Source organism: Ceratotherium simum, chromosome 15 (assembly GCF_057802395.1).
Source record: "Ceratotherium simum simum isolate JZ-2026a chromosome 15, ASM5780239v1, whole genome shotgun sequence".
Classification (NCBI taxonomy): Eukaryota; Metazoa; Chordata; class Mammalia; order Perissodactyla; family Rhinocerotidae; genus Ceratotherium; species Ceratotherium simum.
In genome coordinates, this window is record NC_141914.1 from 9747988 (window position 1) to 9762154 (window position 14167).

Genomic DNA, 14167 nt, shown 5'->3' on the forward strand with positions numbered 1-14167 from the left:
AAAGATCCAGATCTTATGATTGTCAGAGAGTTGGGGAAATTAAAATCTCACAGCAAAATCCATTAATTCCTCAAAGTCGTTAATTGTGGGAATTGCCAGAATTCTCTAAATTTTTACCTTGAGTACTTTTTGGTTCCTTATATCCAATACATCTTAGTTTTTGTAAATATCTAATAATCATCCAAACTTAATAGCATATAAAAAGCAATAAGTAAATATGGATTAATAAGTGAGAAAAGGAGGAGTTTATATAGTAAATAACAAAGGGCCAGTGAGGAGTTTTAACATAAGGTCACTCTTGCTTCTGCACATTCTCTGGGCAGAGACATTGATAGCTTTTGTTCCTAACTGTATTTTCAAGGGTGTTTGTGTGACAAACAGCCTTAGAAGATGGAGAAAGTATCTACTTCCAGGCAGAGGAAAGATTTGTTTGCTGTCTAGAATAATAAAGATAAAGTCTCTCTCCAGGGTAAAGATTGGGCAGGTTTACTAACAGATCTTTTGGAAGATTGAGATTTCCTTAACTTGAGATTCTTAAGATATATCTGTGTGCACAGCATCCACTTGGACATCACCCCACAGAACTTGGAGGGCAAGGAGAACTGATGAGAACATGTAAGAAATGTAATCAAGTCCTTTGTCTCTGACCCAGGAGTCTCGTGTCATCTGCTAGCACCTATGGAACTATGTCAAGTTAACTTAGTAGCTTGGAAGCAGAGTAAAATCTCAGGCCCTTCACAGTTCTTGACAAAAGATGACATTATCAATGTTCAAATGTCTCGTTTCCACAATTCGTAAGTATGACATTTACCTTAGTGATTCAAACTGGGCATTTAAGGAATCCTAAGGAAGACCACGACTCGCCAAAGAAATGGGATTAAAAATTATGTGGGTGGTCTACCTCCTAGTCAATCACGGTAATATATTTTAACTGAAGACACTGTCCCATATTTCTCATTCTCATCACAGCAATATACAAATGTGAGAGTGCCACCATTGGTGGTCTTGAAAGGTAATGAGAGGGGCATTACCAGCCAAATACTGCCATAGGCACAACAATTATATCCTCTGCTTTCCCAAACTCTGGGTGATCTTTCAGTGGCTTACAGCACCCATTGACATTTCCTGTCCAGGACTGTAATTGTATGTTACCATCATGGTTCTTTTACCCTGAATGTTAAACTTTTCTAAATAGAGTTAGGAAGACATGTCAAAGCTTGGTGGCTTACAAGTTAAAACACCGAACCTAAATTCAAGAAAACTGAGTCCTCCCTTGTTGTCTTTGGCATCAGGAGATGTGGAACTTCTCTGTTCCATGGAATAACGGAGATTTGAGTGTAAGGGTAAATGCAAAGAGAGGACAATTGAATATTGTTGCATAATTGAAATGAATAAACTACTTGGTAACTCAGAGGAAATGCTCGAACTGTGCTGTCAATACAGCAGCCACTAGTCACATATGGCTAGTAAGTGCTTGAAATGTGGCTATTCCAAATCGTGATGTACTCTAAGTATAAAAAATACACACTGGATTTTGAAGACTGAGTGCAAAACAAAATATAACACTCATTAATACATTTTATATTGATTACATGTTGAAATGATAATATTTTAGATACTTTGGATTAGATAAAATACAATATTAAAATTAATTGTAATCATTTTTTTATTTTTTTTTCATGGCTACTGGAAAATGTAAAGATTACTTATGAGATTTTTTTCCTATTCTATTCTACTTCTATTGGACAGCGCTATGCTAGACTATTCCTTGCCATCTCCCTTAGTGACGTGAACTGAGTGGGCCTAGAAGGAATCTTAGAGTTGATCCAGTGGTGATAAACTAAATGGTGCCAACTGTTACACAATAGATGAAAGAATTAAATCACTTGAAGGCGTTTAAATAGACTGCAAGTTTCTTGAGGGCAAAGGTCATGTATTGTCATAACCTTTTCTTTTCCTGAGTGGTATGATTAGTCTCTCAGTTAGCTCAATAATTTTTGCCAGTTGAATGAGTTATAAGGAAATCCAGGGAAAAGAAAACCTGCAAGTGTCGTGGTTCAGCATATGCAGAGATTGTACATATTAATTTTGAAGAGGACGCCTGTGTATCACTTTCCTTAGCAGTCATTTATAGTCTTCATTTAAGAATGTGGCCTTCCAGTGCCATTTATCTTCCAGCAGGTCTCACTGCCTCTCTAGAGATCTAGGCTGGAAATGCTTATTTTTCTTACTAATATCTTCTTCTTTTAGAACACACAGAGCAGTCATGGGGGTTAATTAAAGTGGGAATCACTTGTGCACAGAAGAGTAGGTTAGTAGATACACAGGCCATAGAGTTTTCAAATTATCTTAAGATTGTGGCCTTAAAAAAGCCACAATATTTTGGCTCTTTTGTACGTGCAGAGACATAGAAAGTCCTAACAGAGAGGAGAAAGCCAGCAGAATCGCCGTGGTGTCCTTGTGCTGTTTCCATATATTACTTCCTCTGCTGGTCGGAAGTGACACCAGTGAACAGGGAGAGATGTCCCCAGAATGTCAGGTGCATGGCCATTAGCACTCATACACGTTGCAGCAGAAACTAATGGCTGGTATCTGAGACCTACAGGGATAAAGGAACCAGTGGTATTCTATGACATATACAGCATACCTTGCGTGTTCCTTATTAGGTGCACTTAACACTGATGCTGGTGGATGAAGGATGATTGCCATATATCACTTACATTATAAATAATAATATGGTGCACTTACCCTGTGTGAAGTAATTTATATTTAAATTACAGAAACTTTGGAGAGGAGATGTTATCCTTGTTTTATGACTAAAAATAAACCAAGTTTGAGAGAGATTAAGTAACTTGCTTAATGCTCGTCAGTGGAAGAGTCAGAATTTGAACCCAAGTGTAGTCTAACTCCAAAACCCGTGCTCTTGCTATTAAACCAATGCCACCTCCGCTCCCATGTAACAAATGACATTATTGTAATGATGATGATAGAGGAAACACAAATAGTTTTAGCGGCTTTATCTGTACTACCTTCATGTCTTTCCTGCCTTCCTCCATCTCCCCCTATCGCTTCCACCCTCCCTCACTTTTCCTGGTGTCCCCTCCTCTTCCTCTCATTCTTTGCTCTTTCTTGTTCTCCCTTTCCCTTCCTTCTCTCTCTAATAACTCTTCTCTTTTCTTAGTTCCATGCATTTTTCCTTTTCTCTTTTCCAGTTTTTATTACCCAAGCTGCAGTCCTGCAACTGCCCTCAGAGAACTTAGCTGTGTGACAAAGTCTGGCTACTAGAGAAATGCCAATGGCCACTGTAATAACTGAAGAGGCAGATAGAACCCCCAAAAGTCTTTAGACTGGAAGATAATTCTTCCACCAAAACATACAAATATTCCACTAGCTTAGAATCCTAGTAGAGCTGGAAGGGAACTTCATGCTTACCTAGACTGATACCCTCATTACATATCAGAAGAAACTCCAGCCAAGGGCAGCTAAGGGGCTGCCCACGGTGACCAAGTTTATTGGGGAAGCCAGAACCGGGATACTGGAATTCTTATTTTAGTTTCTAGGAAGGTGCACGGAAAATTAAGTAGCAATGTGAAAATTCAAACCTATTGACTCTCACTGATTGAGGCCTGAAAAGATGATGAAGTTCATTTCCTTGTTACATATAGCTGCTGAGAAGATAAATGAGATAATGCGTTAAAAGTGCTCAAAGCTCTTAGAGAGAGAGAGAGAGGACTGATTTAAAGGTGAGGCAGTACTGAGGGCCTGAATATTCAAGAACAACCTTTCATAGCCCTAAGCCAAGCCTGAAGAAAGGAATTGTTGGACTATAGACCATTTTATGCTGTTGAACTCAGGATGATGAGAAGACCTCTCTTTATATATGATAAATGAGTATTGAATGGATGCCGAGGAGATGTCTGCTTTACCATTGTTTCTGCTCAACAAAAAAGCTTTTTCTAGGTGAGTACATAAGGTAGTGCCTGGAGCCCTGCAGATGCAGTAGATGGATTCCAATCTTTCTCTTCCTCTATCTGATTCCCCCGCTGACCCTAAAACAAAGTTTATCGTTGCAGTCTAATCGGACTCACAGTTAGGCTCATCTTTTTAATCCAGTGTGTACAGCAGTTGAGGGAGGTAGCTCATTTTAGAAGAAAGATGCCTGGACGAAGAGGCAGAACTGGATCCTACACCTGTTTGTAACTCTAAGTAGCCAAGTGATTTGTACAAAACGTAGAACCTTTTGCTTCTCCGACTTTCTCATCTGTCAAATGCAGAGAATATTGGCATCAATCTCCAAAAGTAAATATGAACTGAGATAACGTACGTGTAGTAGTTTTTTGCTCAGGATCTGGAACATTGTGAGGCTCCATAAATATTAGCTATTATTATTATTTTTGTTTGGATAAAAGTTTGTCTTACGGTGTTAGGCTTTAGCCTGGCAGTATATCTGCCTCTTAAAAAGCAGCTTCAGAAAATGGTGTTCATCACTCAACAGATCAAAGCTCTGTCAATTGGAATTGTGTTTCAAAAGAACAGATTGACGCCTCACACTCAGACGTTTTTCCCCATCCCCAAACCAACAGGGTAAAATGTTTTACAGATTGGATGCTTGGCACAGAGCAGAATTCTGAAATAAAACTCCTATTGTTTTTCTTTCTTTTTTTCTTTTTTAAAGTATTTAAAGGGAATTGCAACCTTGGTTATTTTCTTCTACGGAGAGAAAAAAGCAGAGCACATCTGTTTGCAATCGTGGATTGAAAGGTCTAAAAATAAATATGCTTTAAAGAAAAGAAACAAAACTTCCTTGGCACTCCAAATCCAGTCGACACAGGGAAAATGTTTGTTCTAGAGACATTTGGCTTCTTTTGAAAAAGAAAAGAAGATCAAATAATGTAGAATTATACAGTTCTAGTTAAGTGGTTCACCACACAAAAATGTGTTATTTTTACTCATCTGGTAAATAGTTCTAACCATGACGTAATGTCTTAACATTCACATTTCAATTCTGAATGTACCCTGCATCTGTCATTTTCTCTGACGAGAGATCGATGAGATATGAAAATGATTTCTTTACTCCCATAATCAGTAATTAGAAAGCAAAAAGCCAAAGTACAAGTAAAATATCTGTAGTTTGTGTTGGCCGTGACTTGAGGAAATTCAGTTGCCCACTATGGTGAAAAGTGCTTTATTTAGTTACATATTTTGGACTGCGTCGTCATATTTTTTTCACTTGATATAAAAAAACAAAAATCATCCATTGTAAACCCGGCTTACAGATACTGCTGTGACCATTTCACAAAGAAGGGAACAATCCTGCCAAATGACTTACATGGCTGCTGTCTCTTGGGAAACCCAGATAAACTGAGATTAGGGAGGGGACAATGGCAGGGGAGCGATTAGGGTTGACAAGTAAAAAGGAGCTTAGAGGAACTGGAATGGGAAACAGATGGAGCAGATAAATAAGGAAGGACTGCTGGGGTATCTTGAAAGACAAACAGTGGTTGCTCAGAAGCAGTTGAGCCAGAAAATCCTTGAAAATGAGCTACTGAAAGAGATTTGTTCAGGCAAAGAGAAGGAGCCCAGGAAAGAAAGAGTTGAGTTAGGGAGGATTTCTATAGGTGTGAATGCAGGCTTGCTTGTTACAATTCACCCTAAGAAAGGAAACTCACAGGAAGATAGCAAAGTGTCTAACCTCCTTGGCGAGCCCAGGGAGTAAAACTGACTATTCTATTTGAATCAAAAGTGTATCTTAAATGTTAAGTGGGAATTAAATCTGAATAATTGATTAACACGTTAAACAATTGAACACTTGAATGTAGTTTGAACCTGAGATTTTTACATCCTTGTTTAAATAAATACTATTCCCACTAGAAATGGTGTTTTTGGTAAAGTAATGTACAGCAGAAAATGCCAGGAAGATGAGTATGAAGACTGAGCCGTTGGGTAGGGGACCTGGCCAGGTTAGACTTGATCCTTTCATTTCACCTGTCTAGAAATGGGTAAATGCATTACATGTAATACACATTGCGTATATAAATATGCCCAAGTGGCTGAGATTATGGAGCCCTTCTCTTGTCATAGTGTCCATTAGGCTGTCCCTGAGGAAATCTTATAAATAACTCTTGGCATTGCCTGATATTCCAAGCTTTTCTGCCTTCTCCCTCAATCAAAATGTACCGGTGTCACATTTCCGTGAGCTTCCAATAAGATAAACAAGATACTTAAAAACACTATTTGGAGCGGGTCAGTGCCCTCAAAGCCATGGATGAATGTGTATATTTTAAGAGTCCTTCAGAAATATGAAAATCCTCAATAATGTTAGCAGAACCTGAAGCTGTCTCTAAAATATATCTTCTGTTATTTCTTCAGCTTTTAATATCACTGTGATTTGGACATCAAAATTACCAGTTCAAATAGTCACTCCAAGAGCTACCCATGTTTGCCCTCTCCACGCCACCTCTTTGGCTCCGTCTTTTCCATATCTTTCAGGGGATCTTCCTTTTGAACCTGATGGATGAGTACTTGAATTCTTCAGGACTCTGTATCACCATTTCTCAGCTCTCTCTACGTTTCCTCCCAGATGATCTCCAGCCACTGCCGTGACTTCATGTACGATTACAAATTTACATCTTCAACCCAGACCCCTCCTCAGAGTCTCTAACATAAATGGCCAATATTCAACTTAACATATCTACTTTAATTTGATGGTCTAACGATAGTCTCAGGATTTTCACTTTGATTCTCATCTTAGTAGATGGCACCAGCGTTTAGCCACCTGTTCATGCCAGAAACCTGGGTGGCAGCTTTGTGACCTCTTTCTTCCCCATATTCACTCAGTCACGGAGGCCGGTTAAGAATCCTCCAATATAGATTTTGAATCTGTCAATTGTTTTTTCCGTATCTGCTGCTGCTTCCCTAACCCAAGCTACCAACACTTCTCGTCCTGATTTCCTTCAAGAGTCCTTCAGGAGTTCACTATTTATCTGTCATCCGCTTCACTTTGTTCCAACTTCGTAAATCACATAAAAGAAAGGAAAGTTACTTTACTTTGTCTCTATTCTAACAGGGTGCGGTGCCCTCGATTGTAGTCAATATTCTAATGGAAGCTTGTAGAGAAACACCTAAAAAGGGGTGTTTATGCCTCCTAAACAATGAAAAGGATAAAAAATTAAGTCAAACAGGAAACTGGTTGTAGAAGGAGCAAAGAGGTCTTGGCTAAGATGAGAGAAGATTTTCTAAGGAATTTTGAATATCTTCATTTTAATTTTTCTTCTTTCTTAATATCAACACTTTCAGGATATTTTCTAAAAAATGAGAATCTGATGAGTCCATATAAGGAGACGGATTAGAACTGACATAAGAAGAGCACATGGGATAAAATTACCCAGAACCTTTTTGTTTTACTTTAAGTAGGGGATGTTTTTCCTCCAAAATCAGAGATACTCACATTCTCCTTTAACAGAGAATTGAAGCCAATTCTGAGATTTTAATCCAAATACTTATAGTTACACAGGAACCAGAAAAAAACCATTTAAAATTTTGAGAGAGAGAAATGTCTTTCATTTGCTTCCTAGACTTTGATGACTCAGGGAGAACTTTTTGAAAAAAATAATTTAAAGGTCATGTTTGGCATTCAGATGTAGCAGGGCAATTTCTCTCTTTAAGGATACTTTTCAATAAACATTTGAACTAAAACTTCTTGATTAAAACTTTCTATTAAATTATGATGGCAATTTTTGTGTAGGTCAGAGATTGATAACTATGCTGGTTTTGTTTTTTATGGTTTTCTTTTTAATTTACCAGATTTCCAGGAAATGTTAGCCTTTTGTCCTCATTTGTCAGTCTGCCCCAGAGTAGACTTTTTTGTTCTTTAAATATTCATCGGCTTAAAATGTTAAGAAAATTACTCATAGCTTCTTGGAAAGTTTTTTTTTTTGTCTTTACCCCCTCATTTCATCAGACACAGCCAGGAATTTTTAGGAAGTGCCTGCCACAGCCAGACTGACCCTAATCGAGGCGCATTTTCTCCTGCGGTGGGCCTCCGGCCCCACAAAGACATTCCACACAGCTCATTTGAGACGAGTTTATCCACTTTCAGCCCAGCACCTGATACCAAGCCAGGAAGCATAACTTTTTACGTATTGAGTGTATGTAAGAGGAGCAGCTGTCTGGGGTGTGTGAGACTTTTAAGGAACACATCTATTTGGACTTGTAGCAATATATTGTCTTAAACTGCTGGTTCAGCAAACTCAGTTGCCTTTAAGGCCTGCAATGCACGACACCAGTTCCCTACTAGACCACAACCCCAGAGCAGTAGGGCCCTTATTGAGACTCATAGGGCAAACAGTGGGATTTTATAAAACTCAGAGTGAATCTTTTCTCAAGTAGAGGCAAACTGATTCTTCACACTGAGATCGTCTATGATTATCTACAGCAGCGAAATTCTTGGATTTAGATTTGAAATTGGATTATAAACTGCCTCCGGGCAGGTAGAAGCAGCTTTAATCAGTAAGACCAGATGCTTCTATCCCAGAGGAATAACTGCTGAACAAGTAAGAAAAGGAAATTCATTTCCCAGGCTGGCCTCTTCCGTGTCATATGAACCTGAATATATATATTTTCATTAGCTAGTTGTCTAGGGAACAAGAGCACTCCAAGAGAATTTGCCAAAGCTGAGCCAGAGAACAAAAGCTTATTTGGCATTGTAAGCATAAATTCTTTAAAAAAAAATAGTTTAAAAATATTTTCTGTATTTTGTCATGACTTTTTCAACATTAAAAATAAGTGTTTAGCATGGCAAAAAAAAACCTATCTTTAAAACAGTGACATGTTTTATATCTTTTCTGGAGACATTTTGTGAGTTTTCAGAATTCTTCTGGTGCACTGTCAGAACTCTAATAAAAACACAAGTGCTCCAGATATCCCAGTATATGCTTAAAATTTTAACTTTAGAGAAAAAAAAGATTATAAAGAAGAAAAGAACAATGAAAGCAATTGGTATTTGTGTAAAATGTTAGCTTCATCTGCCCAAGGCTTCGAAAGATTTCAAAGCCTGCTTTGTGTGCTTGTATGTGGATATTTTGAAACAAAATTTAAGAATCTTCCTAAATTAAGTAGAAATAATGGTGAAGTCTCTTTTTGAATGTTAAATTACAGTTTTCTGTGAGGAAAACCAGTATATATTTTTCTCCACTAGCAAACAAAATACCAACTTGAGATTTGCTTTTTCTTTCAACCCTTATACATGTGATAAATGTTTTGGATATAATATTTCTCATCTTCAAAGTCAGGTACAGTCTTCACAAGACCTCCTAAACTAGAAGGAAAAGAATAACCAACTTAGTGTATATTATAGGGTCTTAGTGTAGTTTTCTGTTTGTTTGTTTTTGTTTGTTATGTTTTATTTTATTTTTCCCAATTTTTTTCTTTAGAGTACGCATTTGCAGTAGGAGGTAAATGAACTCTGAATCGCTCTGGTTGTATATGCTAACCACTTGTTTATTATACAGTTGGTTGAAAGGAGTAGTTGAGAAACTTTTTTGAAATTAATTCTTAAAATTTAGAATAATAAATCCTTCACTTCTCTCTCAATAGCCGGCTCACACACTTAAATGCACAGATCGCTTTCTCATCTTTTTTGTCTCAAGATTTTCCAACACTAGACAAGACATACTGGGAAGGAAATAGCTTGTGAGTTTAGCAAGCTGGCCCAATGAGGTTAAAATTGCTTTAAACACAATCTTAAGGAAAACAGAGTTGTCAGTTTTGATCTAATGTTCATATTCTGCCCTCAAGTAGTTGTGTCATCTTGGACAAGCTACTTAGATTTTTTGGGACTCAGTTTTTTCATCTGCAAGTAGGCTGTTGGGTTAGATTACTTGGTTCAATCATTTATATTTTAAGGCAAGGAAGCACAGTGTTACAACTGATGAATCAAGAGTTTCATCACTGGGAGGATCCCATGGGTTGGGGGGTGTGGGATACAGTTCATTTAGTTGTTCACTTCTCCTCTAATTACTGGGACCTCTGAGGGATTTCTTTGGATCGTAATTTGAAAACTACTGGACCAGATAGTCTCCAAGACCCTTTGCACCTCTAATATTTTGTTGTTATAGATGCTGTTCTGGAGGAATTTAAGAATTTAGAATTTAGAACTCAAATGGATCTTAGAATTTATTGAGTTCAATATCCTCATTTTGAAGATATTAAAACTAAGAGCCAATCTTACCAAGTTCCAGAAGGTGTATCCTTAAACCAGGCATCTTCAAAACACACTGCAGTCAGATTAAACAGAGTCGGTTCCCTGGCTTGTCTGGACTATGGCTGAAAGGAGGAAGGGTGGAATTTGCCTGCTCCCTGACATGCAGAAACTCTCCAAGTTTGTTTTATATCCAGGCCTGTGGTTTAGGATTATGTTGAGGGCCAGAACATGGAGGGTAATTCTAAGAATTAGGCCGGAAGTATCCCCACCCGGAAGACTTGAAGAAAGTAGATTTATTCTGTGGCTCCTCTGAGGTTTTGGATCTGTTTAGGGGGGGGAAGTGTGAGGCCTTCACACTGAACTGGGATCCAGAATAATCTCGAGGCTCTATTATCCAAATCACGCTCTATACACCTTTGGATCCCTCTTAACAAAGATCATCATTGAAATCATTATTGTGAGTTAACAGTAGTGATCTTTTTATTCCAGAATATTCTATATGTATAAAAGGTACTTTCTCTTTTAGATTTTCTCAGTATGGCACTACTTTCTCTGGAAGATCACAGTGTGAGACTTTACAGATACAAAGTATCTGTGATAATTTCTACTCTGAGGAGCTAAAGTGAAAAAACAAATAGCAATTATGTTGGTGAGCTTTCCTAGAACCTTGTCCTGTGCTTGAGATAGTTCTGGAACCCACACACCAGTTGTAAACCATGTATGTGTGAAATCTTCCTTCTAGTATGCAATGCTTTAAACTGGAAGCTAAAAAACTAGGTTTCTAATCTCAGTCCCCACCTATACATACTGTGTGGCCCTGGACAAATCAATTAACTTTTGTCAGCTTATTTAGACATAAATTCAATAGGCTAAAACTTGCTATCTGCTAGCCTTAAAGTAATTCTATGAGAAAAAAACAAACAAACAGACATTTTAAAGAGATTTGAACACCATAGCAAAAGAAGATATTACTTTGAGGAAATCATATGTGCAAAGAATTTCATGATTACTGGCAAGAAATGGTGAGTTTCGTCTGTCATGACTGCCAGTAAGCAGGTTCTATTTTTGTTTTTGGGAAGACACGATAAGATGTAACAAGAAGCATGAAACAGAATGGCCCCAGGGAGAAAATTGCATTTTGAACAGCTCCTTCTGAACTCGCTAATGATAAGCAGATATTATTTCAGCAGAGATTGACTAAAAACCTAGAGGTAGTTTGAAAAAATATTTAACCTTCAAGAAGGATAAATTTATTACAGTCCTGGGAGTCTTGTAGGAAATTTTCTAATCAGAATAGTGAGATGCTGGTATCACTTCTTCTCTCTTAGGTCTACTATGCTCGTGTCGTCACTAGGTCTCTTGAGGATTAAGGACTCAGTCTTCTTCCACCCTCCAGACTCTCTTTACACATATACCGCACTGAGCACTTAGCAGGTGCTCGATCGATGCTGACATTGGAATTTTGGCATATTTTGTTAACTTAATAGTGATGAGATAGTGGGGGGAGAACAGAGCCATTTGATAAGTTTGGGTGGGGTTAGACAGGGAGAGCTTGTGGGCATTGCCCTTTGAGAAATAACAGAATTACTTAGTCCTTGTTCAGAAGGGGAAAAGGTAAGGATGAAAGTGGACCCTTGAGCTTTTACATAGATACTATTTTCTTAGGTAATTTATTATGAAAGCTTCTTTCTCAAATCATAATTTATAAAAATTATACTTTTGAAAAAATTTATAGAGGGACTAGTATTATTTTACTTATTTCTAGTCTCTATGAGAATCAACCATATTTCTGACACTCCAGTCACCACCTTACATCGTTATAATAAATTTCTTTTTCTTAAGTTAGTTTCTCCCATTAACAAAATATATGATAACTGACGGAAGGCATTGAGATTCCATGAAGGATTCCCTTTGATAGTTCAATGAAAATCTTTTCACAATTTTCTGATCTAGTTCAATGTTCCCATTCTATAGAGAAAGCAACTGAGGCCCAAACAATTAAAATAACCTGTCCAAGTTCTCACCCTATTTACTGGTGGAATTAGAATCAGATCTCAGACCTCTACTAACCACTTCAGTACTCTTTCTCAATCTAAACATATATTTTCCCCTCAACAAGTCAAAATTAATGAAGTTTTCTTGTAACTTGGAAAAGTATGAAACAATATGAGGAGGAAAAAAAAAATAGCCCCAAAGAGCAGGCAGTTGAAAAATGAAAGCACATAGAAATTCCAAAGAAATCGAGATGACAGAGTTGGAGAATCTATTTCTTAGCCGATATTGGTGATGTGGTTCACTCCAGGGGAACTTAAACTGTTTCAGAGTTCATTTTTTAGGTCTAAGGATGTGGATAATGTCTACATCTTTCCCACAGAGATGTAGAGATAAGATGATCAGAAAATTTGCTTACAAAATTTTTTTAAACTATGCCCTTGGCAGAGATATAGTTGTATATGTAAAATTATAATCTGGGACAATAAAGGCACCTAAGATTAAACATTTTTGTCTATTTTTCTGCTCTTCCCTTGACTCTTTCCACTGTGCATCCTTCTTACCCATGAGATTACAGGCCAAATATTGCCTTCTCAGGGAGGTACTTCCTGCTCATCTATTTAAATACAGCCTCCTTCCTTACCCCTGTCATTTTCTAACAAATTACCACGTTTATCCATTAAGAGCAATGATTGCTTCTAAAAATTCTAAATTTTTGCTTACTTGTTTATAATTTGTCAATCTTCACTAGAATTTAAGTTCCAAGAGGGCAGAGATCTAGCCTGTTTTATACATAATATAATATGTATAATATTATATCATGTATAATATGTGCTCCTTGAATGAATGAATGAACAAATGAAGACAGGGTGACTAGAGTGGTTAGCTGATTTCTTCAATTATACCTCATAAGCCAGTATAACAGCTAGGCCTAGAACCAAGTTTCCTAATTTGTAGTCCTCTGCTCTTTCTACTCTATTATATACTGCTTCTCCTTTGGCTATCTATGTCTATATCTATATCTATCAGGCAAGCAGCCAAAAATATGCAAGGGTTCTTTTCAATGAAGCTCTGAAGTAGTATATTCAAGGCTGCCCACTTCATTATTTAAAACAAAACAAAAAAATTAAAAGAAAGAAAGAAAAAAATCTGGAGTGAGTTCAGACAGGAAACAAGAGTCTTTTAGGGGCTGGAGAGAATGATTTATGAGGACAGACCAAAAGAACCAAAAAGAACAGAGTCAAGTCTAGTTACTAGATGACTATCTCAGAATGCTGACAAAACACAGAGAAGAACAGAAAAAAAATACCCAGTGTAACATAAAATAGAACAGTAGAACAGCACTAACTCATATATATAAACACTCTCATAAAACTCTTGCAATATTAGAGATTCCCAAGCACCAAATTTATAGTAAATATCAATATCCGTGCTGAACTCGGCCATCACCATTGACACAAAGGAAAATAACAGAGGCTAAATTTAATTTCCGGTATAAAGGCCTTCATTTCCATGTTGAATTTATTCAAGTAGTGTTTAATTTGCAAAGCCTTCCCATTCCCTTTAGAGTGCCTCACAAAATAAAGGAGAGCTACTGTAAGTCTAGTATAAAGAAGAAAAAAAAACAAACTAGGCTTAATACCAAGACAATTTTCCTGGAAGTGAATCTACTGAATTGTGAAATAATCCTCCAAGTGAAGTAATTATGCTTAATTTTCAAAAGAACAAAGTTGGCTGTTAGTGTCTTGAGAACTTTTTACTTCTCTAAAAATTTTCAAGGATTTCAAGACAACATCTTATTTGAACCAGTGATTTCTAATGAGAACTTTTACCTTCAACCAATTCCGAGAATAAAAGGACTTGAAGAGGAAATGATGAATCGACCATTGGTTTAAAAAATCATTTTCTGTCTTCTAGTAGAAAAGCCCACTCATCTTTTGGGAAGGGAGTTGTTAACTGGAGGAAGATATAGAT